General features: G+C 38.6%; 2 protein-coding genes across 5 annotated transcripts in view; one reads left to right on the top strand and one right to left on the bottom strand.

Moving 5' to 3' along the window:
* LOC140457114 (macro domain-containing protein CT2219-like) overlaps window positions 1–27,706 on the top strand; it is a 1,058,378-nt gene that overhangs the window by 100,294 nt on the left and 930,378 nt on the right. The gene's annotated exons all lie outside the window — the stretch shown is intronic.
* LOC140457112 (leucine-rich repeat transmembrane protein FLRT1-like) overlaps window positions 1–27,706 on the bottom strand; it is a 194,137-nt gene that overhangs the window by 15,391 nt on the left and 151,040 nt on the right. The window contains exons 2-3 of one of the 3 annotated variants that reach the window (XM_072551122.1): window positions 25,976–26,039; window positions 23,024–23,469 (exon numbers count right to left, since the gene is read on the bottom strand). The exons of 1 other annotated variant lie outside the window; for it this stretch is intronic. The gene's annotated coding sequence lies outside the window, so the exon portion shown is untranslated. Of the gene's footprint in view, window positions 1–16,930; window positions 16,996–23,023; window positions 23,470–25,975; window positions 26,040–27,706 lie in introns of those variants that run through there. One more of the 3 variants, XM_072551124.1, reaches the window with a different exon arrangement.

Genomic DNA, 27,706 nt, shown 5'->3' with positions numbered 1-27,706 from the left:
AGGAGGGCTGAAGTCCTTGAGGTGATAAAAACCAAAAGAACTGCTGATTACTGTAAGTTGTAAATAAAATTAAAAATTGCCAGAAAAGCTCAATAGGTCTGGCAGCATCTGTGGAAAGAAATCAAACTTAACGTTTCAGATCGAGTGACCCTTCCTCAGAACCTGCACCTTATAAATTGTTCCAGCAATTTCTAATTCTGTTCCTTGAGGTGATGTGCTTCTCAGAGATTTTTGATTGTCTATTCTTTATAGCTGTTTCCAAGACCTTGTGGCCTTATTTAAAATGTTTGGAGATGTGATTGTGTTCATGGCACAGGAAATGGGCAAATTCCACAAAACTTAGATTGGACTTTGAACCTTTGGAGGTCATGGGCAATCCCGCTGGGTGGTAGGAGGGTGTGTTTGTGCTACTACAATAGCTTGTCAGTCTTTGTTCAGACAGAGGTTGCACAGGTCAAAGGCAAACCTTCACAGACCCATATTTACTCAGATCATGCTGGAGGTAAGTAAATAACCTCTTGCTGTGGAAAATTAAGAGGGACATGCTTTATCTTGGTTTCAGTGCTGTTGTCACAGTCTGCCCTAGGCTGAGTTCAAATATAATCTCATCCAAATTTGATCACTGTAGAGCAACCAGCTTGTGAAACATTTATTCCTATCAAATTTATCAAAAACAATGGCCTGGATTTCTGCTTTAAAGCACAATGGATGACCTGTTATATAGACTGTGTTTTTGTCATTTCCTGTATATGTTTGAAACCATTTCAACTGCATTGGATCGGACCTGATTGGATTTTCTTGGCTGAGGTCATGAGTGAGATAAGTTAGAAATACCTGTTTGTGTCCAATTTAGGGAGTGAAGTGAAAGGTTCTGAAACTTTCTTGTGAATATTAAAGTATTATAATTTTACCGTTCTTGAATTTGTGTGTGATTATGGGGGGGATTACTGGAAGAGGAGTCAGTAAAATTTCATCAAAGCCATATGATTAACTTGCAAGTTTGTAATTGCTCTTTGGAATATTAAGTCAAATGGCAGTCTATGAAGTATCTAAATTCCCATATCAGAATTCACATGTACATTATACCATTTTATTCTAACTAATAAGCATTTATTCAGGAGGATGTTGTGAATTGGAATTTTCTTTTGGAAATGGTTAACTTGTTCAAAAACAAAGAAAGTAGGTTACATTGTTTCAGAATGAATTCTGCCCTGTGTTATATGTTGGTTTGATTCTTCTCTTGTGATTCAACCTTGGAATAAAGTACTCTGAGTGGAGTGTCTGCTATGTAATATCTACTTCTGGGGAAGCTCTCCCTTCCACTGCCACTGCATTATGAAGTAACTGCTGATTACTGTATCAGGGTACCTATTCTGCAGAATGAAAAAATCTTCATGAATTTAACTTGTCGAACCATTGTGCTAATAGAGATAAAGTTTGCTCTTCCTTTGTGCCATCAACTCCCTCTGGTTATGGGAGCTCAGGATTCAGTTTTTCTATAACTTGAATCTGTGCAAATCTGCACCTAATTGTGCCCAGCAATGTGGCTGGCAATCTTAACTGGCCTTTGAAATGGCTTAGCCAGACATTCTGACCAAGGGACATTTATTGATAGCCAATAAATTGCTGGTTTTGCCAACATCACCTGCATTTCTTTAAAAATAAAAAAAAATGTACAAGACCTCGAATAAAGTCTTTCTTGTTCCGATTATATCTATTTTAAGGCTGTGAGCAAAGCTAAAACTAATGATACTTTAAGCAAATAACCATGACCATACTCATTCATCAAGTTAGTCAGATCTCCTCTTCCCTTCATAATAATATAGGATATGGAGGCTAATGTACACAGGGGTTTTGGATTTAAGATTGTCTGCCTTACAAACACTTATATTCATGAACACAATCCTATACAGGGGTGTTATTTTAAAGATCTGACATATGAACGTTTCCTGTATTTACGAATGGCAACTTTATAATGTCCTGCATTGTGTTCTGACTTATGAACAAAGTCCAGAATGGAACTCGTTCACAAACTGCTTATACACCGTAATAATTTCTAGATATTTTACTGATATCTGGATTTATTGGAGTGAGGACAGTTTTGAATTTGGTAACAATTGTGGAGGCATTTGCAACAGTCTTCAGGCAGAAGTGCCAAGTGGATGATTCATTTGGCTTCCTCTGGAGATTCCCAGAATCACAAATGCTAGTCTTCAACCAATTTGATTCACTCCACATGATATCAAAACATGGCTGAAGGCACTGGATACTGAAAAGGCTTTTGGTCCTGACAATATTCCAGCAATAGGACTGAAAACCTATGCTGCAGACTTGCTGCATCCCCAGCCAAGTTGTTCCAGTACAGCTATGACAGTGGCTATGAACTTTACCAGTTATGTCTTGAAGAAGTAGGGCAATTCACCCAGCTCAATTATTGCCCTTTTAATAAACTTGATTATCAGTAAAGTGATGGAATGGCTTATCAACAATGCTATCAAATAGCACATGCTGAGCAATAACCTGTTCACTGACTCTCAGTTTTCAGGGCCACTCAGCCCCTGAACTCATTACAGTCTTGGTACAATCATGAAAAAAAGAACTGAATTCCAGTGATGAGGTGAGAGTACTGCCCTTGATATCAAGACCTCATTTGACCAGGTGTGGCATTAAGTAGCCCTTGCAAAACTGAATCACTGTGAGTCAAGGGGGAGATTCTGCTGTTTTAACTAGTATCTAGCATGAAATATGATGGTTGTGTTTGTTGGAGGTAGGAACATCTCTGCAGGAGTTCCTTAGGGTAATGCTCTAAGCCAGTCAACTTTGGCTGCTTCTTCAATGATCTTCTCTCCATCGTAAGGTCAGAAGTGGGGGTGTTCACTGATGATTGCACAATATTCAGCACCATTTGTAACTTCTCAAATATTATCCAAATGCTGCAAGATCTGGATATTATCCAGTTCAATGCTGATAAGTGGCAAGTAACATTCACACCACACAAATGCCAGACAATGACCATCTAAAACAAAATAGAATGTGACCATTGTCCCTTGGCGTTAAATAATTATGCCATCAATGAATCTCCCACTAACCTGGGGATTGCCACTGACCAGAAACTGAACTAGACGAGCTATATCAATGCTGTGGTTATGAGAGCAGATCAAAGACTGGGAAATCTGTGGCGGGGAAGCTTACCTCCTGATTCCTTAAAGCTTTTCCACCATGGAAAGGTATGAATCAGGCGTGTGATTGAATACCTCCTTCTTACCTGTATGAATGCAGCTCCAACAATACTCAAGAAGCTTAACACTATCCAGGACAAAGCTTGATTGGTAACCACATCCACCATCCTCAACATTCATTTGCTCCACTACTGAATCTCATTAACAACAATGTGTAGCATGTATAGGGTTCACTGGACTAATTCACCAATGCTGCTTAGACAGGAACTTTCAAATCCCCTGCTACTCTGATGAAGAAAGATAAGGGTAGATCCATGGGAACACCATTGCCTGCAAGTTCCCCTCCAAGCCTCTGATCATAATAACTTGAACAATATATTGCTGTTCCTTCATTGTCACTGTAGCTGGAGCTTCCTCCCCAGTAGCAGTCTAAGTATCCCTATATTACATGGATTGCAACAGTTCAAGAAGGCAACACATCACTACCTTCTCCAGGGCAATTTGGGATGGGCTAGTTTAGTCAGTGAAGTCCACATGTCCTGAATGAATTAAAAAATGTATCTATTTTTGGAGACAGCTTTAAGATTGCACTGCCCTGGAGTGGGTCTCATTAGATGTGTGCTGGGGCAGGTTGGCACTGCCTTGTAGGCATTCAGTATTTGAGCCTCTGAAATTTGAAACAGGCCATAATTTGGGCATAAAGCCAGGTTCCATTATCTGCATTTTCTGATGAAACTCTGTAAGACATTAACCTGTTCATTTCTTTCTGGTCCTGACTGAGCTGCAGCACATATTTAGCGTTTTCTTTTTTTTTCTTTGTACAAAGCATTGAATTTGAAATTTGCCCTAATGAAGTCAGGATCTAGTACCTTCCTAAATTATTTCTTTGAGGAGAAATGTCTGTTCCAGCACATTTTGAGACTTAAAGGATAGCTCCACATAGGGGTGTATTTTACACAAGCACTATAATCTTAAAAGAGGAGTGTACCTAATGCATTTTTATTACAAGTTTTCAGCTGAATATGGCCTTTACGGTAGGTAATTTATGTAGCATTTTACTGTGATCCTCCCTCCCTACCTTAAATCCATCTGACAAGGTCAAGATTTATTTTGAGAGCCATGACCTTACAGCTGTTGGACATTTTTGTTCCCACACACCAGTTTTACTTCTTTCTTTTAAAAAAAAATACATGTCTTTGTTAAATACCAGTTCATTTTTACTTCAACTTTCTGGTATTCTCATTTTCACCTGGAAATAAATGTTGTGTTTGAACTCTGTACTTCCACTTATTTTAACGGAAACGACATACAATGAAATTTAGCAATGCTATTATAACTTCTACTTTCCTTAAAATAATTCCATAAAGTTGTCTTTTAGAGTTGAGGGTTATGTTTATTTGGCTAAGAAAGGGTTGCGTGAGATTTTTGGAGGGATTCTTGCCACAAGGCACAGCAATATTTTCCTTCACAGTTAGATGAAACCAAGAATTGTTGATGCTGGAAATCTGAAACAAAACCAGAAACTGCTAGAGAAATTCAGCAGGTCTGGCAGCATCTGTGGAGAGAAAGCAGAGTCAATGTTTGGAGTCCAGTGACCCTTTATCAGAATGCTTCATATCTTACCAAACTCACCTCGTTAACAGCTATGTCATTCCTATGTGTCCTTACATCCATCTATGTCCATTTCACAGTGCACCATTTCCAGAACAACTCACCATTCATCAGATATCCACTAAAAGACTCCCATCCATCTTAAATTAGATTAGATTCTTAAATTTGATTATTTACAGTGTGGAAACAGGCCCTTCGGTCCAACAAGTCCACACCGACCCTCCGAAGAGCAACCCACCCAGACCCATTCCCTTACACCTAATACTACAGGCAACTTAGCATGGCCAATTCACCTAACCTGCACATCTTTTGGACTGTGGGAGGAAACCGGAGTACCTGGAGGAAACCCATGCAAACACAGGGCGAATGTGCAAACTCCACACAGACAGTCGCCTAAGGTGGGAATTGAACCCAGGTCTCTGGTGTTGTGAGGCAGCAGTGCTAACCACTGTGCCACCGTGTCGCCCACTCCTGGTGCCTGCATCATACTTAAAATGCTGCTGTGCACCAGGACAAGCACTAAAGTTCTACAACTGCCCTGCTGGGTCAAGGACAAAGTCAGAAGATGGCAAGAATGGGAAGATGGCACCATGATTCTCTGACAGGGATCTGGGTGTCCTTGTCAAAGGGGTGTTGCAAAGAAGAGTTGTCATACTTCCACAAGGTTGGCAGAGGAGGTCACACCACCAGTCTCTGACAACCTGGTCTAAGGTTGCTACCTGAGTCAGTGCCATTCTCCATGATCCAGAGGAACAAATGCCACACTCTTGTCTCTGCTACCTCAGACTCACTTTACCTCTGCCACTACACCCACATCCCACCTAAGCTCATGATTTATCATTTTCACTATTACATGCAACATCTTTCCTCACCTGCTTTTACACCCCTCCCCTCCACACCACTAACCCTGCATGGGCTCTGCGCTTCCTCCTCACTCCCTAGGAACACCTCATCACCTTTCTCCTACCTGCCCCAACGCTAACAGCTGTGCCACCTAATTTATCCTCCTCTTTAAGTTAATAAGGTGTTTAGCAAGCTGAAACCCTCCTTAATTGCCAACCTGCTGCTGCCAATTGAGAAAATTGCCATGCCACTTGGCAAAAGCATAAGGGTTGCAGCAAGATGCTTCTGACATTGAGTTAGGTCTCACTGGACATATTGACATAAGTGAAGACTGCAGATGCTGGAGATTAGAGTTGAGAGTGTGGTGCTGGAAAAGCACAGCAGGTCAGGCAGCATCCGAGGAGCAGGAGAATCGACATTTCGGGCAAAAGCCCCTCATCAGCAACGGCATGTCTTATGGCAGAACTGAATGAGATGTCTAGTGAGCCGGCGAATCGATGTTTCGGGCAAAAGCCTTTCCCGATGAAGGGCTTTTGCTTGAACCTCAATTCTCTTGCACACTGGACATCTTGTTCAGTTCTGCCACAAGACGCCATTGCCCACATTGCTTAGACTTATATGTGATTCCACTCATAATGTTGCAGCATTTTAAGATAGCAGTCAGAGAGAGAATTGTTTCACCCTGCTCTTCAATCTTGCTTTAGAACGCATAACCTGAAGTGTTTTAGAATTCTCAAATTGCATACTGATGCTTGTGAATTATGATTTTGAACCAGTTAAGCTAAAAGAGTAAACATTTTAGTGATGCTACGCCAGAAATTCTTTTTTAGCCAAGTGTCTCATATTTTTGCTCTATGCTTGAATAAATACAAAGATCAACTAAATTGTAATTCTACATGTTGCAAAAAACCATTGATAGAAGTCATATTTAGAGCTTGGGGAGGACAGTGGGGGGAAAATGTCAAACATATGGGCATAATATTGACAGAAAGATGGTGAAGTAGAAGAGTTTAAAACATTGGGGTGATGTTCAACATTTAGTAAGTTAGTTTGTGAATCCTGAGCAGACATTTATGATGGTTGATGTAAGAACGCTTGGGATTTGCTTAGATTGAGACTGATGAGGGAATCTTTGTTAGGAACAAGGCAAAAAGCTTTTTGAAGGCAGATTTGGTCATGAAAGAATTGTGGGAATTCAACTTACTGTCTAAAGGGATGGTGAGACTATGAATGTTGATCATTGTCAAAAGATTAAAGTGCTACCATACGTCTGAAATAATGAATTTTGAGAAGATTTGTAGCTCCGGATGAGGTTCTGGATGTAGGTTTGCTCGCTGAGCTGGAAGGTTCACTTCCAGACATTTTCCAGGCCCACTGAAGATGTTAGCTAGTAGGGTGACGAAACGTCTGGAAATGAACCTTCCTGCTCAGCAAGCAAACCTACATTCAGTCTGAAATAACATCATTCAGATTGATAAATTTAGCAAGTATTGTTTAACAACCAGCTGGCCAATTATTACATGATATTCTAATGTGCACAGGAAAATGGGAGCAATCATGTGTAGAAACATCAGAACCTTTTCATGCATTATGTTTTCATCACCTATTTTGCTCACTTGCTTAAGTGCTACAGTATTTATCATTCTCTGGTAAAATCAGAAAGGCTATGATTATCCTATTGGCATTTGGTTTTCCATGCTGTTACAAATATTTATATACAGGGAACTATGTTCTGTTGTTAAAGGATATGAAATAAGGAAGTGCCACAAGTTGGAAATTATTTAAAAGTTGCTTCTTGGTGCTGCTTTTGTTGTTGTTTAGCTACAAGGAAAGTGCAAAGAAATGATAAGATTAAAAAGCAATTTTAAGGCACCCATTTGGAACTGGGAAACTGATTTTAAAAAAGCCTATACCACCTTGTGTAGCATTATTTTAAAAGATTAAAATGGAACTTACACCCCTACATCAAAGCAATGTTCACAAGGTTGATTCGCTGAGTAATTCTGTTCATACTTTAACTCAAACTGATTTTTTATTCATCATACATATTCTAATACTTGTATCCCTTAGCATTAGGTTTACACGGAGAACTTCAAGTCCGAAGGAACAGGAGATGAGGTATTTATGTTCCCCCCACGTTTTGAAGTTGTCAATATCCCCTGCTTTAACGTCTAAATGTTTTGAGAATAGGTCCTCCACATACCTTTCTTGACTGGGAACTGTTTAGGGGATGTAGAAGAAAGAATCTAAGTGAAAAATTCACCTCAGATTTCTGTCCTGGTATCTTTTAAATTTGACAGTATTTGGAATAGTCGCCATGCGGTAATCCTTTCTGGGTTACAGCTCTGATGAGCTTAACGTATAAACAAATCACACTGCAATTTCAGTTGGAAAATTTAATTGACCAAGGATTGGAAAGATTGCTCCCTACCTTGTGTGGGGATTTAGATGCTATTTGGAGTTCACTTGTATTGTTCATTGTGGCATTGAAAACAATTTGATTACAGGCTTGTAGCTTGCACCTACCAAATTATTTTCTCTTTTTCTGTTATGTCTTTAGTATTTCAAAGAGAAAGTTTAAATATTTATCACGTAATTTTTCCTCAAAATATATCTCAGAAAAATATATTAGATGCTGCACTGCACAATGTATTTCAAGACACGCAGTTTGGAGCCAGAACTATCTTGCAGTTACACTACAGGCAGATGCTCAGTGTTGATCGCTTTGTTCAGTTTTTGCCCAGATCACAACACAACCTTCTTGATTATACTGCACAGTGGAGACGACATTTTGGAGCTACTCCAGTTCCATCACAACTCTGTGGAAAGGCCCCCATTCTTTGTATTGTTTATCATACTTAAGCAATTTCAGTTTGCATAGATTCCAGCACCCTCAGGGAATGACAGTAGTTCTGCAGGTGAAAGCAAGGGCCACATCATCAATAACAAATCCATGCTTGGGGATAGCGAGGACAGGCTTGTGTGTGTTTGGCTCATCTTAGAATTAGAATTAGGTTTTATTGTCACATGTACTCAAGTACAAAAATACAGAAGTACAATGAAAAATATACACTGTTGCCATACACGGTGCCACCTGAGGTACAAAGTACGTGTTACAAATCTTAAGTACAAAGATAAAGAAAAAAGCTAAAAGTTCTGAAGCTATGCAAGCCTTTTTCTGATTGTTAAAATTCTATACATGTTCTTATATGGTTTAAGGGCTGTTTGGAATCTGTTATGGCACTGACAATCCAAGTTAGTATGTTCAGTTTCTGAAGTCAATTCCTCCTTGAGATGCAGTACATTTAAAATAGATGTGAATAGTTGTAAGAGCATAATAAAACCTCAATGCTTGCACTATTAGAAGACAAACAGGTGTTCTAAGGAGATGAAGGTGACAAGAGAGTTATATTACAGCCATGTGCCTTGTGAAATGATACGGTCTGTTTTGGATTCCTTGTCTTACTGAAACTCAATGCATTAAATCTTTGTCATGTAACAACTTGCAAATCCAAAGAAGGGATAATTACCTTCTGTAATTTTTTTTTTCTTTTCATGATAACACCAAATCCTTCTATTTTCTCTGAGATCAATCGTATTTTACCATCCCATTGCTATTGTAACTGAAATTACTGAGTGATGCAGCAATTGAAGTTGTGCTGTGGAATGGCAGAATTATGAGGTATTTCCCCTAGTGATTTACGCAGACAACGAGTTCCTGACCTTGAGCCAGATTGTCTGTACTGAAGGAGAAGAGGCAACAAGACATTGTTCCAGAGGACAGGAGGAAAATTGAAGAGCATGGGCACCCAGAATTCCTCCACATGAATCGGTCCAATAAACAATTTCAGTACAAGATTGCTGATTATGAATCTCTTGTTAGATTGAGAATGATGCCATAACTGAGGGAGGACTTAAACATGGAGGGAAACAAACATCGGAATTGGGGGTTACCTTGGCATATATTGAATTTTAGGTGCAGATGCTGTAAATTTTGCTGTGCAAGTATAAGTTTTTCTGATCAAAATCACTTTTATTCACTATTCTCAAGTTTAATGTTGCAAAGATTTCTGTCAGCTGTTTCCAAGGCCATAGTCTTTAGAGAACCCTCATGCCATGTAATCTAAATATAAGCTGTTGTGTGATTGGTTTAGTTCTGTAGATAAAACAGTTCCTTCTAAATGCATCAATCAATTACTTGAAAATATTGTCATCGCTTAGTTAATTAAATACAGGACTATTTGTATCAGAATTGGTTCAGAACTTGCAAGAATGATGAGAATGTCACTTGGGGAGTGAGAATGAATGATAATTGGTAACAAGGAAATGCCAGTTCTGAGGAAGGGTCACCGGACTCGAAATGTTAACTCTGATTTCTCTTCACAAACAATGCCAGACATGCTGGGCTTTTCCAGCAACTTCTGTTTTTGGTTTAGAACTTGTTTGAATGATTTAGCTTCATGTTGGAGACGGTTATAAAAAGGAATTCTAACTGGGTCTGTTAGAATTAACATAAGATATTACAAGCATACTTGTTTTCATTAAGGAACTAGTTTTGTATACAATCTTGCAGCATTATTTAATTGTTCTTTATTTGCTTGATGCGTGTAATGAGCCACTGATATTCTGATACTCAGAGACTTTCTCAAAATGTGAAAAATATCATGTGTATGAATAGTGTAGTTCCAGGAATCAAATCAGATATTAAAGAAAACATTTTTGCTCTTTGCCTTGGACCAGTTTTAAAATATACCTAGCTATCAAAGCCAGTAAAAGTACTTTTAAGGTTGTGAGGATTTAAGAACTTACTTCTTGGACAAATTTGGACTAAACAGGGCAGAAACATACAAACAAATTACTTAGAAGCAGAAGCAGGCAACTTGGCTCCTCAAGTCTTTAGTTGGTGTTTTTTAGGGAATTCATGAGGAACGTCTTTACCCAGACAATGATGAGAATGCCATTTGGAGAGTGAGATTGGAAATAATAACAGACAAGAAAATTCCAGAAACTTTGAATAAGTATTTTGTATCTGCCATCTTAGCCCTCCAAGATGTCTGTGTTCCTCCTATTTGAGCTTCTTGAGTATCCCCTGATTTCCACTGCTCTACCATTAGCGGCCATGCCTTCAGCTATAATGGGGCCCCAAGTTCTGTAATTTCCCTCCCAAACCTATATTCCATTCTACCTCTCTTTCTTCCCTCAAGATGGTCCCTAAAGATTATTTCTATTGACTAAGCCTTTGGCCACCTGTGACTCAATGTCACTTAATTTAATAACAGGCCAGTGGAGTGCCTTGGCATGTTTTATTACTTTATACGAAGTTGTTATTGTTGAATTTATGCCTTGAGACACTCACACATGCTCTCTTTGATCATCCTATCAAATGTTCTTGTTATGGTGACATTTTTGCAAATCACTGACTGAGTAAGAGCCTTGCTTCAAATCGTAACTGGCATGGTGTTTTATGTTTCCATTTTTACTGGCCAGCAGCTGTCCTAGTGATATCATCTGATTATTTTTTCAGTTCTGCCATAATAAAATTTTGAAAAATTATACAGAAACAAGAAACAAAAATCCTCCAAGTTTAGCAATTATATTATTACATGCTATTATGCAAAACCCATTCGCAGTTTTGAAAGCTTTATACTTATGCGGTTAATTAACTTGCTTCCCATTTTGGTGGTTGAATCACACCAGTGGTCCCAATGGAGATATTGTATTTCTTCCCTTGAGTAATATTTCCCCTTTACTCCAGAAAGTGTTAAGTGTTCTTGGACATGTTTTCACTGGCACCAGCAGCTTCTCAGTACTTTACCTTAGTCCCGCTCTTCAGGTTAGAGCCTAGATCACTGATAGCCTCTTCAGCTCTGAGAGACTTTATCTGAAAATTGCATGTATTTAGTTTCTAGCAGATATACCAATCATATCAGGCACCTGACACTTTTAAATAAAAACAACTTTGTTTAGCTCAAGAGCACTCCAGCCTACCATCACAGGAGAGAGGGGTGAGTTATGATTTATCTTCGGGTTATATCTTTGTGTTATAATCTGTTCAAGGACCATGATAGAAAAATGGATAAAGAAAAAGTACTGCAGATGCTAGAGATCTGAAGTAGAAAGAAAATTCCAAAGAAACTCAGTAGGCTGATAGCACCACCTCCACGATAATCCTCAACACTGGTGTGCTGCAAGGTGCGTACTTAGCCCCCAGAATACTCCTTATACATTCATGACTGTTGCTAAATTCCACCCCAACTCTATTTACAAGTTTGCTGACAACACCACCATCGTAAGTTGAATCTTAAATAACAACAAGACAATTCAAGAAAGAGATTGAATGCTGAGCAGCATGGTGTAAAGACGACAAGTTAACATTTTGAGTCCAATATGACTCTTCTTGGGAATTAAAGGGATTGGAAGTTATTAGGAATTACATTGAAGAAAAAGTGGGAAGGAGGAGGACATGGAACATGGATAAAAATGCCCCAAAGCAAAAGGCAATAACAGTGCTAACGGAAGCAGGAAAGAGATATGGATGAAGAGTAGGTGTTAATAACAGAAAATAGGTCAGATGTAGTGACAGCAAATCCATGCAAACAAGACACTGGGTATGGGTGAAGAAGGGAGTGAAGATAATCAAAATGGAGCTCAGTTCTCATGGTTTGAAATTGTTAAATTCAATATAGAATACTGAAGCTGTTAACTGTCTAAATGGAAAATTAAGTGCTGTTCTTCCAGCTTGTGCTGGGCTTTACTGAACATTGCAGTTCGACCTAGAATGGAAGTATAGGCATGGGAGCAAAAAGGTGTATTGAATGTCAAACACATTAAGATTGGAGGCATTCTTGCATGTTGTGTGGAGGGTTTCCACAAAGTACTCTCACAGCCAGAAAATTGGAAATTGTGAGAAAAAAAACCAAATCTGAAATCAAGGATCACTCCACCACCACCACTCAAATATGTGTCTGTTCAATCTTTCCTTCTTTCCCTTATTGAAAACCTTTTGAATTTCCTTTCGCAAAATCACATGCATGTTCAGGATCTAACCACATCCCAATTTTTGTGGGTGATCATATTGTGCTTGATCCCGACCTTGTTCTAATTAAGTACTCACTGATGTTTGGATTGGCCCATTAAGAAGTCTGTGACTGATTCCTACATTTACTTGATGGGAATCAGAGGTGGCCAGCACCTCTAATTGGCAGCTCAGTGTTCTCAAGTCTCTCAGCTCAGCAGCTGGCTCTTAAATACCAAGTTGGTTCTGGCAGGCTTCTTGTTGAAAGCAGCACTTTTTCCCTCTAAATTTAGTAAGCGATTTAAAATATACTTTAATTAATTGATTTGCTTTTCACGTTGCTCTGGGCTCCCAGGTTTTGTTCATGTGTCAAGAATCAGCCTATTTCCAGTTTTTCATTTCACCCTTTCAATTCAATTTCTCTTTTCAGTGCAGGTTGTGTGCCCTTTTTTTTTGTTTGTAACTCAATTTTCGCTCCTGAGTACTGCTGTATAGAGATGTTTTGTTTCAGTTAATGCTTTAGAGAGGATGATTTGTTTTAAACAGATTTTACTCAGGTTCAGCTTAAATCAAATGTTCAATTAGAGGCCAACTGTTATCTCTTGTGTTATGGCTCACGTGGACTCCAGCTTACGAAATTGCCCTGATCCTTTGCAATTCACCTACTGCAACAGGCCCACAGCAGACACCATCTCCCTGACCCTACACACATCCATAGAACATCTGGATAACAAGGTCAAGCTCTTACTTACTGAATACAGTTTTACCTTCAACACCATAATTCCAAATAAATTTATCTTTAAATTCTGAGACTTAGTTCTTGGCTCCCCCCTCTGTAACTGGGTCCTTGACTTCCTGACCCATAGACCACAATCAGGAAGAATAGGTGATAACATCTCCTCCTCGATAATCCTCAACACCGGTGTGCTGCAAGGCTGTGTACTAAGCCCCCTACTATATTCCTTATCCACTCACAACTGTGTTGCCAAATTCCACCCCAACTCCATTTCTAAGTTTGCTGACAACACCACCACTGTAGGTTGAATCTCAAATAGCAACAAGACAATACATGAAAGAAATTAAGTGTTTAGCAGCATGGTGTAAAGACAATAATCTCTCCATCAACGTCAGCAAAACGAAGGAGCCGGCCATTGACATCAAGAAGCAGAGTGGAGGGCACGACGCAGTCTGTATCAATAATTCTGAGGTGGAGATGGTTGAGAGCATCAAGTTCCTGGGAGTTATGATACGAGCAATCATCCATGGTCCATCCATGTCAATGCGACAGTCAAGAAAGCACAACAATGTCTCTGCTTCCTCAGGAGGCTAAGGAAATTTGGCATGTCCACAGGACTCTTACCAATTTTTATAGATACACCATAGAAAACATCCAATCTGGTTGTGGTAAATAGGATGATATGATAATTGGAGTACCATTGAGGTGTGGTGCATAGCTACCGCAGTGAGTTAGGGAGAATAGTGTGAGGAATCTTTCTAGGCCTCGTAGAGAGAAACTCTCCATGAACTTCACCAAAATAGATTCTTAGTCTACTTCCAGTAAAATTCAGCATGTAATGTGATTTACTGTGTTACTTTTATCTCTGTTTCAGTTAAGGTGTTTGACTTATCAATTGTGTTGAATAGTATTTGTTAAGCACATCTAACTTCTCAATGATGTTAAAATAAGTTTTCCTGATATAATTTATAATCATTTATTATCATGTGACCAGATGCTGACAGTTCTGACAGTCATGTTAGGAAACTCAATTACTTTTAATCTCCATTCAACCAATTTCATTTGTATTTAAAGTTTTAATTGTTTTTTCTGCATCAAAATCATCTTTACATCCAAGTCTTCATAAATAAGATGATTTAAACAAACGAGTACATATGTTTGTAAAAAAATTAAAGACTTGGACAGGACAAGCAAGGCAAGAGAATACAAGACAAACAGGAGGAAGCACTGAGGTTCAGAAGGACCTTGGAATGTATGTCACTGGTCCCTTAAGGTAGTGACACAGTGGGTAGACAAAGTAGTTAAGAAGGCATATCAAATACTTGCCTTTATTAGATGAGATGTAGAGTTTAAAAGCAGGGTGGTGATGCTGGAGCTGTATAAAACATTGTTTAGGTACCAGGTAGAGTATTGTGTGCATTTCTAGAACCTACATTGTAGGAGAGATGTATTTGCACTGGACAGGGTGCAGAAGAGATTTACCAGGATGTTGCCCATGGTGGAGAGTTTTAGTTATAAAGGAAAATTGTTTACACTAGGGTTATTTTCCTTAAAGCAGAAGTAGCTGAATGAGGGGGCATTATTGAGGTATGTAAAATTATGAGGGGCATGGATAGGGTAGCTGGAAAGAAACTTGGTTGAGTGATCAATGACGAGGAGGAGATGTAAGGAAAAATCATTTCATTCAAAGGTAGTAGGGACAGAAACCCTCATAACATTTAAGAAGTATTTCGATACACACTTGTGATGGCAAGGCGTACAAGGCTGTGGGTCAGCTGCAAGAAAATGAGTTTAGAATCGTTATGTGCTTGTTTTTGACCGGAGCAGGCTAAATGGGCTGAAGAGCCTTTTTCTGTGCTGTAGACCTCCTGTCTTTTAGTAACCTTCATGACTTGAGTAAGTTGCAAAGTGCTTTACAGCCAATGAAGTTATGTTTAAAAAGTCATCACCACTGTTATGTAGGAAATGTGGCAACCACTTTTCACAGAGCAAGACCCCATGAGCAGCCATAGAGTAATGATCATATTTTGATTTTGATTTGGTTGAAGGATAAGCTATGTCTCCCCGATTCATTTTTAAACAGTAGCCGTGGGAAGATTTTACTTCCACCTGGAAAAGCAGAAGGTGCCTTGTTTTAATGCCTTGCCTGAAAGACAGCACATCCAATTGTGCAGAACTCCTTCAGTATTGCAATGATGTATGAGTTTCCATTATGTGCCCTCCAGACTTGAATCCATGGCCTACTGATTCAGGTGATAGTTCAACCTACTGAGTTGCAGCTGACACTATGGAGAACTATCAAATAATGGGAATCAAATAGGTGTTACAAGCCCCACCCTCAGAGTTGTCATATTGCAAGGACCAACCACATTTTAGATCTTTCTTGCTGTGCCACGACAACATAGCTAAAATTAACATTTAAATAGTAATTAATTTGTGAAATGCTTTGACAAGTATTAAGGTGCAAGACATATAAACGTGTATATTTCTAGCTTCAGTCGGTGAGGGACTGTACGTGTTTTGCATTTGCTAAATTTTCTCTGATTTAGATTGATGAGCGATGCCCTTGGAGATCTGCCATCATAAATATAAGATAACAAATAAAGGAAGACCTTATATTTATGTACATAGATTTGCCACAAATCTGCGAACCATCCCAAGCTTCACATGCAAATACCCCCTTTTTGTGGGTGCCATTACTGTTTTTCTCACTGTAGGTGAATATAATGACATTCTAAATGTGCAGGGTCCCCAAAATAGAAGGATCCTCTGCTTTTTGTGTTGTTGATTGAAATAAAACTGTGGGTTAGAACAAAGGGAAAGGGGATACTCCCTGATCTTCTTCAGGGTGTTTAACATGTGCTAGAAAAGGCAGACTGTAAGAATAATATCCCTGACTGTGCAACATCCCTCAATGCTACTTTGGAGTGTCAGCATGAGTTATGTTATTTTATTTCATACATTTTGTTTTGTATATATATTATTCTGGACATATTATGTCATTACAATATACGTCTGCTGGTGTTCCTGTCAGCAACATGAAAAGTTATGCTAAGCTGGTTGTTTACTCATGGGACGCATTTATAAATTAATATAATTCTGTTTAGATGATCTATATAATCCTTGTGTCCTATAACTTGTGATTCATTGAGTTCTGTTTGTAATTTGTTTAATCTGCAAACATCAAACTCTCAGTACTGATAGTTAGGAAACGTATATACCTCTTCAAGACAGATAGGTTCCAATGAAAGAAAAATCCTCTGAGAATTATTTCTTGCTTTTCATTGTAACTTCTGTGCCCAACCTTGATTTTTCTGCAGTAAAATTGTTTCGACAGCCAATATTCACAGACTAGACCTGAGCTTTCTTCATTTCAGTTGGGGAGGCAATTTTTGAGAAAACTGAAGAATTTTGGGCTTTTCGTTTTCTTAATAAATATATGAACAAAAACCCGGTCTTCCCGAAACTCCTTTCATCCAGAACTATATCACTGTTGTCTGATATAATACTGAATGGTCTGTTCTTGAGACTAAAGTGCCAGCTAACCTTATTTCACTGTGAGGGTTTTTAACACTTCTTCCGAAGAACTTCTTTTTTCCTCATGTGTTCGATGATACGGTGCTACTTAAAACAAAAAGCATATGCTGTTTCTCATCTTCAGTCCTTGCAAACATGCATCAAAATTAATAATTTGCAACTTATATTTCCTGAGATACATTTGGGAACAGGCACACGCCGCAAAATTTATCTGTTCTCCGTGTCACTGCTTTTCGTTTGTAACTTCTAATGTTAGGGATGTGCATTGGAAAGGTTGGGAGTGGCGGCTGATGGTGTGGGTGGTGCGGATGTAGGAAGAGAGAGAATCCCGACAAACTGAATAATATGCAAGTGCTGAGAGGGCTACATGATTGACTCTCATCAGATCTGGACCCCTGCCATCGTAAGTTGTTATTACAGTTGTTTCAGAGTATCAGGTTTTTGTTGTGGCAGGCACTGCTAGACTGGCTGCCTGCTAACTTAGTCAAACAAAAGTGCATATGTTCTCACTTAGTCATACTGGTACTCTGTGAATGGGGTTTCTTTTATAATTTAATAGTGCATTTTCTGTCACATAAATAACACAGTTTGTGGCTAAGTTAAATATTGTAAAATAAAACGTTCCTCCTCCCCCAAACCATAAGAACTGAAATAGTACAAACTGTGAGACATTTCTTAGGCTTCTTGAATCTTCCTTTGCATTCTCTACATTTACATTAATAAAAAGCAGATTTTACTCGTGTAATTTGATCGTTAACTCTAGTGGTACTGAAATTATGTCAATGCATAAATGCTTTATGTCTTGTTGAAATCATTCTCCTCATTATTTCAGTGCAGGCTTTGGCCTAATAATGACATTTTTGCTAAATTAGAAAAGGGAGGAATATCAGATGAACGTGTTGGACAACTTTACAGCAGTATGCAATTGGGTTAGTAGGTTTTGGGAAATTTTATTGAAAGGCAAAAAAAACTGTCAGAAGTTTAAACAGTTTGTAGTTTTCTAATTATTTTGAAGATTAAGGTGGCTGTTGAACTCCAACTGAATGACCAGCTGAATAAGGCTGACTGTCTCTTTTCTGGCAGACTTACTGGTCAGCATGACTGGGGAACTCCCATTCCCTTTTAAAGTCTAATTGAAGTTATGGCAGTATCTGAAGCCCCTCAAGCCTTGATAATGGCGTATCTACAGTTGTGTTTATTTAAAATTGAAACTGGTGATTTGATGCTGCAGTGTGTAAGAATGAAGTGGACGTTGGATAAGTAGGAGTGGATTACAAGGTAGTATCCACCGAAAGGTTCAGGTAATGTTAAAGCCATTTAAAGTTCCATCCAAATGTGCATTCTTTTAATACAGATATCTACTCATGTTATCTTGTAACTCAAAATTATAAAATGTCATATAAAACACTTCAGGACTGACCGAACACAATGATTTTGAGTGATGTAATTCATTATCTTCCACAAAATGAAGATCAATCTAAACATTCTGCAACAGGATATTTAACTAACGGGAAAAATTTCCACAAATGAAAATGTGTGTGTATCTAAAGATTATTTGCTGATAGCTATGAATCTAGTCAGCAACTAAATTTGCAATCTTCCTCTTTCTCAGTCTTTCCCCTTCTCATGGCAGCTTGCTTCTGGTGGTTGTAGTCTCACCCTGAAAATTGTAGATTAAATTCTCACTTAAGTTTGTGTATGTACTGTGGGCCAAATTTTTAACAGATGAGAAAGTAGATAAGACCCCTATCTATCTGCTTAAATGGGTGTGAAAGAAGAGCAGGAAATCTTTTTGAAGACACTCTGGATAATATTCATTGTGCAATTGACAACAACAGAACAGATTAACTGGTTAGTCAGCTTGTTGTTTCTGGGATTGTGCTGTGTTCAAATTGGCTGCAAAGTGTGCAAACATAACAATTACGTGCTGCATTTCAAGAAGTAATCAATTTGCTGTGAAGAACAGTTTGAGATGGAAATGGGAGTTCACTTGTAGGGAACAGATTAATAGCAAAACTGTAAATTGCTTCTTATTTATCCATGTGATGAAAGAATCGCTGGCTGACCAGCATTTATTGTCCATCTCTAATTGCCCAAGGGCAGTTATCAGTACATTGCTGTGGTTGATTAGATTAGATTCCCTACAGTGTGGAAACAGGCCCTTTGGCCCAACAAGTCCACACCGACCCTCCGAAGAGTAACCCACCCAGACCTATTTCCCTCTAACTAATGCACCTACGGGCAATTTAGCATGGCCAATTCACCTGACTGGCACATCTTTGGACTGTGGGAGGAAACCGGAGCACCTGGAGGAAACCCACGCAGACACTGGGAGAATGTGCAAACTCCACACAGACAGCCACCCAAGGCTGGAATTGAACCTGGGTCCCTGGTGCTGTGAGGCAGCAGTGCCAATCACTGAGCTTAACCAAATTACTGTGGATCTGGAGTCACATGTAGGCCAGACCAGGTAAGTTTCCCTCCCTAAAGGATATTACTGAACTAGATGAGCTTTTAACAACAATGGATTCATTGTCATTATTAGACTCTTAATTCCAGATTTTTATTGATTCAAATTCCACCACCTGCCATGGTGGGATTTGAACCTAGGCTCCCAGATCATTACCTGGGTTTCTAGATTAACAGTCCAGCGATAATGCCACTAGGCCACCTCTGTGTTTTATCCTAATAAGTTTAACTAAGAATTTGTTTAACTTGATGCTTCTCCAACATTCAACACTGCCTGAGCAGAAATTTTCTCATTGTTTTTGATTCCAGCTTCAAATTCTGTTCCTTAGTTACCAACTCAATCCTTTACCCTGCCAACAGTCTGAGTTCAAGGTAGTCTGTTTGCAATCTTAGTGTCATAATTGATTTCAAGATGTACCTTCAACCTCATGTCTCTGCCATCATTAATACTGTTCAATTCTATCTCTCTAGCATTGCCCTGACTTTACCCCTGAATGAGGTCAACTCCTGCTAAAATCCTTACCCAGCCTTTGTTACCTTTTGACTTGACTATCCCAACTCATTCCTGCCTGGTCTCTCACATATAACCTCTTTAAACCTGAGGTTAGTCAAAAATTTGATGACTGTTAACTCTCATCAAGTGCCACATCCCTGCCATCACTTTGCTCACTAACTTTCTCTGGCTCCCAGTCAAGCAATATCTTTATTTTAAGATTCTCATCTCTATTTTCAATTGCCTTTATGGTTTCACCCATATCTCTATAATCTACAACCTACAACTCTGAGATGTCTGTGCTCCTCTACTACTGACCTCTTATGCTTTCCCAATTAATTGTTCTGCTATTAGTGGCCATGTACCTCACCTTCCTTCTTTAAGGCAATCCTGAAAACCCACCTCTATGACCAAATGTTTGATCATTGATTCTAATATCTCCCTATGTGGCTCTGAGTCAAACTTAATTTAAAAATGTTCCTGTAAAGCATCTTGGGAAGTTTCATTACATTAAAGGTATTTAAATAAAAGTGGTTGTTGTTCAAAATTCCAGCCATAATCTACTGGTTTTGAAATATTGAACTTCATTTGCAATGGCTTGATGGAATCCCATCAAAACCATAGTGTATTCCAATTAGATAAACTATTATATTGAAAATTATACAGGCAGTCCAAAGACTGCCAGAACCCTAAATAATGCCAAAATTATTGCCTGAAAAAAGCCTTACTGACAAAATTTAGATCTGTGTAACCTTTATCAGGAGAATGTGACATTTAGTTTGAACACCCAGCTAATGTTTCACCCTTCGGGTCTTAAAGTAGAAAAGGGATTTTGGTGCCACAGTCAATTAAATATTATGATGGAAAATGCAGTAAGACCTTTCTTTGGCTCCCAAAATGTCAATCAGTAAAAGCTTCAAAGAACATTAACTATAGCGAAGATTTAAAACTATCACAAATGTTTAAAAATTTTTGAAATAGTTTAGACTGGATAATGGAGTATTGCGTATCTAATCACACAAATAAAATTACAGCATTTAAAATGATTTCACGCAATACTTCAGATGTAAAATCACCTTTGATACTAATTAGCAGAATTTCACTTTAACCCTTTTTTTGACAGAAAATTATTCTTTCATTTGTCATTCCATTTCACACTCTTAATTCACTTAGTTTCCTTAAACCAACTTTTCCTAGGTTGAGCAGCTGATTTCTTCCCAGTCTTCTGTTAAAATATCTTTGAATCAGTTGTTGGGAAGTATAACTGGACAATTCTGGGATGATTTTCCCTCTGATCTTTCCTCCCTTCCCCGAGACAACTTGTAACTTTCTACTAAAATGACTTTGATGAGATTGGGAGTTCACTTGTATGAGGTATCTTTACAAATTTGGGTTCTAGAATTCTGTGGAACATTTTATTAAAAGTTCCAGCAAGTTTCAGGCTGATTTTAGGATCCTGTACGATGACATTGCTGTAACTTTATATAAAATGTGTGCTCCAGGATATCTTCTGTTTTCATTTATTTGGTAACTATTTTTTTAAAAATGACTTAAATAAATAATTTGTTAAAAAAAGTTCAATCTTGAAGTTGCTTCCCTATTGAAAACCCTCCAATTTCTGTGCATTGAGACAATAGTGTAAAATCAATACATTTTTAATTAAATTGAGAATTTGACAATGCTGAAGTACAGCAAAAATATCAGAGCCATTTACTGTTTAGAAAGTGCAATTATGATTTGGCGCCTTTTTTTGCCTCAGGCTAAAGATATTATGAATAAGATAAAGAGTGTAACCCAGTATATTGTTCTGAAAAGCTTCAAGTATTCTATTTACATAGTACACTGGAGCTCCAGTATACTGCTCCACCCGATTACATTTCTTAGCTTTTTTCGAGATCACTAATCAAGCAAGGGAGGGTTATATTTACAATCAGCCTTTATATCACCGTTCTACAGCGCAAAATATTGGCCATTCTCCACCTTAACTGTGCTGCACAAGCTTGCAGCATCCAGAGCATGTAAACTTGATGCAGGAACTCCCATACCTGTCTTTACCTCAGAATATGTTCTGTTTCAGCAAAACTGAAAACTCAGAAAAATCATACACTTCTGAAAAATATGAAGAGATTTTCCTAGTTTGACATCATTGTATTTGGAAAGACAACGTTATTTTGTTTGAAATGAAAAATGGAAACATTTTATTTATGTTGAAAAGAAGGACTATTGAATATTTACTTGTTTAAAGATATGATTCAGAACTAACTGTGCAAAAATTTTATTGCAGCGTATTTCAAGTGTCTTCAGCAATAATTTTGGAATGATTAAATATTACTCAATAGATCACTTTTTCATTGCAGATGTTCGCCAAATACAGTTATCAGCTGTACTGAACCATTAGCTTCAATTTTAATAGAACAATACGATTGTAACATCCTAAAAATGTGTGATTACGAAATTGCTTTTTGATGAAATCTGTTGGTTACTGTATAATAAACGTGGTGAACCAGTCCCTTGACAATCTAATTACAGTTGCACCTTCACATTAATAGTGGGGGCCAGTGCAACTTGCATCTGACTGACAAATCACAGTGGAGAGCAATGCACAGAAGCCTCTCTGTCATTAAACAGCAAGAGCAAAGAACCAGTGTAAAAGCACCTTTATTATTCATTCTTATTCTGACAAATGCTAGCCCTCAACACTATTTTATTTCCAATTTCAACCTTAAAACCTACTGGAAAAAGCAAATCTAAAAGTGTTACCTATCTCAAAGTGTGAACTGATCAGAAATAAGAAAAATTAATATCCTGTCAAAGGACTAATTTAGCATTGTTCTAATCAATATGCCACCTTGGAGAAATTAATTATACCTTAATATTGTGATTATTTTGGCTCATCACCTCAAATTGTTCTTGCAACTAATATTATGACAGACTTGTAATGCCAGTGTTTCAGTCTGGCTCGTATGTAACTCAGATTGCTTCCTTCAATGTAACCTGAGTTCAGGAGGGTGAAATCTATAACTTAGTGTTCTGTCCATCTTTTAAGTGAATCTCATTTGGAAATTTAATGTAGCATTCCCTCACCCACTTGCAGTTTACTGAAATCCCAGTGAGAACATTGAGACTGTCTTGAATCTTACCTCCTTTGCTGTGTTTTTAGTTCATGGAGCTTCTGAATTGCCCAGAATTAGCTGGAGTGGCATGCACCGGCTCGTTGCTGGTAAGGTCCTCCTTTTGGGTTATTCAGTGTTTCGTCTCAGGCACACATCAGTAGTTTCTCGTTATCCCACTTACACAGGCAAATCCCCCACACATTCCAATGTACACATTCCAGGCTCTGAGTGAGATCGTACTTCTAGTCAAGAAAAGGTACTGAAAAGATTTCAACTTCTTGGATATATTTGTCTTTTTTAAAAGCTGGATAAGTCTTTTTTTTTGTCTCAGTCCAAACCAGTTTCTTGCAGATTACTTCCAAACTAGATTCTTCAGCAGGAAGCAAGGAAAAAGCTGCAGTTTGTATTTCTGCTACTGGGAAGTGCAATCTCCAGAATAAAGTAGGTGGGAGTCCTGGTGTAATATTACATAGCTGTGGAGTTAAAACGCAAGCCTTTATCTGTTCAATCACTTGACTTGCAATTCATAGCTGTGACAACTCTTAAGGAACCCCCCCCACCCCCGTCCCCAGTGCACATATTGAATAGTGGTGTTCACTTGTATAACCAGAGAATCCAGCACTTCTTGTTGTTTGTAATACTTCTTGTGGACACGTTAGCAGTTGAAATGACACAGAGCTGCTCTGTCGGTTGCCCTTTTTCTAACAAGGCAGATGTTATTCCTGTAGCCTTGTTTGTCCTTTTTTAAAAAAACAACCAAGATTTCCCTACAAACAGTAAAAGAAAATTAGCCACACCCTTTCGATTATTCACTTGCTTTATTCCCGTAGGTTTGAAAAAATTACTTATTTTTGCTTTCATTTCTCTTTTTTTTCTTCAGTTTACATGAGTGCATGGGCACGAAGGTTCTTTATATTCCTTTTGCGTTAACCTAAACAGGGAGTCTTGACAGCATAGATTGAGCTCTTACATTCGTAATGTCAACTCAGCAGGGAGGGAGTCATTGGAGACAGCTGAGCAGCAGGGACTCTGATTTCCTTTCCTTCTTGGCCCTGATTTTGATGTATCGGTGATTTTCCAGCCGAGCTGAAATGAGTGACCACTGATTTTGTCCTGATCTATGTGATTCAAACATTCCACCTTTACCAACTGGTATAGCTGGGAAACAATGCTGGACTGGTTGTTATTTTGGATTCACCTTTTGGGGATCTGGGAGTACACAGAAAATGCTGTAGCATGACTCCAGGGCCCATACTACAGTTGTAGTACCATAGGTTTTATCATTAGTGACCATCTCTTTACAAGCCCTAGGCTCATTGAGAAGTGCACTTGCCTCCCAGTCTGAAAGTTATACATAAAAGTCCCCCTTCAAGATTTGAACACAAGAATCTGGGCTGACAATCCACTACTATTGCATGAGTGAGTCCTGCAATGTTGGAAGTATCAGACTGCCTCACTGTCAGAGGGTCAGTACCAAGTGAACACTGCATATTCGATAACTAGTTCCAAAGAAATACTGCATTATTAGATGGTCAGTACTGAGATGATGCTACCTATTGGAGGGTCATTACTGAAGGAGCACAGAACTGTTGGACAGGCAATAGCCGAGTGAGTGTTGCATTGTCAAGAGTCAATGCTGAGTGAGCGCTGCACTGTCTGACAGTCATTACTAAGGTAGCATTACACTGTAGGAGGGACATTACAGAGGGACTGCTGCACTGTCAGAGGCTTGGTCCTGATGGAGCACCGCACTATTGGAGGGTTACTAATGAGGAAGTACTACAGTTTTAGAGGGTCATTTCTAAAGGAGTACTGCACTGTTGGAGGTTCACTAATGAGGGAATGCCGCACTGTCATACGGTCAGTAATGAAGGAGTGCCACATTGTTAGAGGGTCAGTACTGAAAGGGTGCTGCGCTGTTGGAGGGTCAGTACTGAAGGAGTGCTGCATTGTCAGATGGTTAGTACTAAGGAAGTGATGCAATACTGGAGGGTTAGTACTGGGGAAGTGATGCACTGTTTTTGGATAAACCTTTAAAATGATGCTCACTCTAGCCTCACACTGAGTTAGCCTGGCGTCATGAATAATTTTAATCCCTCAATTACTATTACTGAAACAGAAATATGGCTTGTTTTCACACTTTTGTAGCAGGAATTTGCCATGAATAAATTGGATGCTGTGTTTCCTGCATTGCCAGTTTGTACAGTTCAAGTACCTAATTCAGCATAAAATATTTGGAGCATTCTTAGGTTGTGAAAAGCACTTGAGAAATTAAAGTACTTTTTTTTTCAAATCAACTTTTAGTGTAATATATATATAGAATAATGTTTTTTGTTTTCTCTCCCCTCTATGGCATTTACTGTCAGGGTGAAATTTTCCTTTATTGAAAAATCAGGTTTATCTGCAAATGGTTGTGGGAAAATGAGACTGCACACTGGGAACACATTTAAGAGCGAGTGCGTTTCCTGTTCACCACTGACTGTCTTTTATGGAAAAGTCCATTAATGTTGACAGTGGAGTAATTGTTTGAAATAGAGAAAGTAGTCATGTAAAAACTGAACCCAACATAACTGATGAATTTTCTCTTATTTCTTAGTGGAACAGAGCTTCTGAAGAACACAAAATGAAAAGTTTAACTTATTGCAGGAGAAAGTGAGGACTGCAGTTGCTGGAGATCAGAGCTGAAAATGTGTTGCTGGAAAAGCACAGCAGGTCAGGCAGCATCCAAGGGGCAGGAGAATTGATGTTTTGGGCATGAGCCTTCCTGAAGATTCTCCTGCTCCTTGGATGCTGCCTGACCTGCTGTGCTTTTCCAGCAACACATTTTCAGCTTTAACTTATTGCACCCAACCCTCCTTATCAAGGTTGCTGTTACACCAGTATTCATATTTCCACTTCTGATGTACAGTGTATTATTGCCACTCTTACAAGCCCATCATATTATTGGGCTCCGAATAGAAAATCATCTTTGTTACATACTTTTCTCATGAGCAAGATCTCTGGTGTTCCGCATTCTCAGTGGCCATGATTTTGGCAGTTTTGGCTGCAAAGTAAACAAGACAACACCACAATTACTGAGTGGTTCACTTCTGTGTAAAAGGGTGGTCAGCTCTGGCACCTTTTGAAGGCAGCACTGCTTCCCGTGATAAATGTAAACACTCCAAAATCTGAGGTCACAGGTGAGCTGAGGACTAACCCCAACATCTCAAGTTAACCCTGAAGTTTCTGCATGACTAGATCTACATGAACTTTACTTACATATTGACCTGAAACAAAGTCAGGTGCTTCATTGAACTGTAAACCCATGTATGTATGCATTGGCTTTCTTTTGTTCTGATGCAATGAAATCTGTCCAGCACTTAAAATACAGAAGGTTCTGTAGAAACAGGAAACTAAGGTACTGCAGAATTCCTTCAGGAAACAGCTTTGTAAAAAACCTTTAGTTGTAATATCCCTGTTACATTTTACAGTCTGGTTATAGCAGTCTGATTTTTTAAATATCACTTTTTATTACTTTTGGCACATTCAGTGTGATTAAACCTTGGAAGTGAGTTAGAGTTCTGCTTGAAGAGTTGTGGAAGGTAGTGGTTGGAGGTTAAGGGGGTGCTGCAGGGTTTGTACCAGAATGAAGAAGAGCTTTATTGGTTTCTGACTGTTTTGTTCACTTGGAAATTAGTTTCGGACCTTGAACTTGATCTTTGTTAAGTTTGTGAAATAAAAAAGGCTTCAGTATTTGGTAATATTTCATTTGAGTTGTCATATTTCTATCAGTAAAAGGCTATATTTATAAGTAGTATCACTTGCTATTCAGTGATAGAATTCTTACTTTACAGTTTAAAAAAAAAATAAAATCTTGGCTGACACTTTGTCACTTTTATGCTGTACTGAGGGAGTGCATCACTGCTGTTTTTGTATCCGGGACAATTAGCAGAGGCCCTATCTTCCCTTGCAGGTGGAGGTAAGAGATTTCACAATCATTATTTCAAAGAAGAGTTCACCTTGGTGTCTTGGCCAACCTTCATCCCTCAATCAAGGCAGTTGAAAATAGAAACTGCTGGAGAAAGTGAGCAGGTCTGGCTGCGTTTGCAGAGGGAGAAAAACAAATTTGTTGAATCCAATACTCGTCTACAGTAATCAGATTGTGTTCAGTCTCCAGTTGTTGGGATAGTGCTGTATGCAAATTGGCTGCCACATTTCCTAAGTTAGGTTAATGATTATATTTTCCTAAACTACAATGCTCATATTGTGTAAGATGCAATATTAGTGCAATTCTTTTTTCTTCCAATTTTAATGCTTGATTTTCACTGAAGTATTAAAGGTTTGGGATATTGATGCCAGGATATTTACATGATAATGCTTGAAATGTTTGCCCTATTTGAGATATGCTGTTATGTGCAAGAGACTATTTGGAGCACTGTAGTAGAAAGGATTATTTTGAATAGAGTGTATGATATTTTATTATGGACTATTTAGGCTGGAGACTTGGGTAGAGAATTGGCAGATGGAATTTAATCTGAATTTAATCTGACGCAGTTCTGGTTGCCCTACTATAGAAAGGATATTATTAAACTAGAAAGAGTGCAGAAAAAGCTCACTGGTATGCTACCTGGACAGGAAGGTTTTTGTTATAAGGAGAGGTTGGATATGCTGGGACTTTTTTTCCCTGGAGCGTAGGAGAAAGGGGTGTGTTTATAGAGGTATATAAAATCA

Source organism: Chiloscyllium punctatum, chromosome 31, assembly GCF_047496795.1.
Source record: "Chiloscyllium punctatum isolate Juve2018m chromosome 31, sChiPun1.3, whole genome shotgun sequence".
Taxonomy (NCBI): Eukaryota; Metazoa; Chordata; class Chondrichthyes; order Orectolobiformes; family Hemiscylliidae; genus Chiloscyllium; species Chiloscyllium punctatum.
This window is presented reverse-complemented; position numbering and strand designations above follow the sequence as displayed.